The sequence below is a fragment of the Sipha flava genome, unplaced genomic scaffold (genome assembly GCF_003268045.1).
Source record: "Sipha flava isolate LNK unplaced genomic scaffold, YSA_version1 113_pilon_pilon, whole genome shotgun sequence".
In the NCBI taxonomy this organism is placed as follows: domain Eukaryota; kingdom Metazoa; phylum Arthropoda; class Insecta; order Hemiptera; family Aphididae; genus Sipha; species Sipha flava.
Genome location: NW_020271732.1, coordinates 91510 through 92042, shown reverse-complemented (window position 1 = coordinate 92042; position 533 = coordinate 91510).

Here is a 533-nt window from a genome sequence, read left to right as displayed (position 1 = left end):
ATTACTTTGTAACCAAACATACCTTGATTTATATTATGCGTTTGCAATGTTTGTATACTACATATTTTATAGAACATTGTAGAAAAATAATTTCCAATGTAAAATAATCTTAGTAATACTTCCTGTTTCCTCTGCAACAAATGAAACGATATTTTCAAATCTAAAAAGGATAAAAAGGAATTTCATATCTGAAGTAATTTATTATAAACTTTAAAAATACTTTTGGTATTTACAATAAATTAAACCATTGGTTAATTTTTTTGTTAATTGGGAGTATTAGACTTGGCCATGTTTTCAATGAACAAAAATTTCTCTGTAATACCTGACTGTAATAAGAATTTATTAATATTCCGGAACAAATATTTAAAAATTAATGAAAATTTAAAATTGTATAACTGTCTAATACTTAATTCAATGAATAAAAATGTAAAATAAAAATGTTCATAAGACAGTGGATATTGAACATTTATCAAATTATTGAATAAAGCATATGCTTTTGTGGGTGGTCGACTGAACGGGAACGTGATTCGATG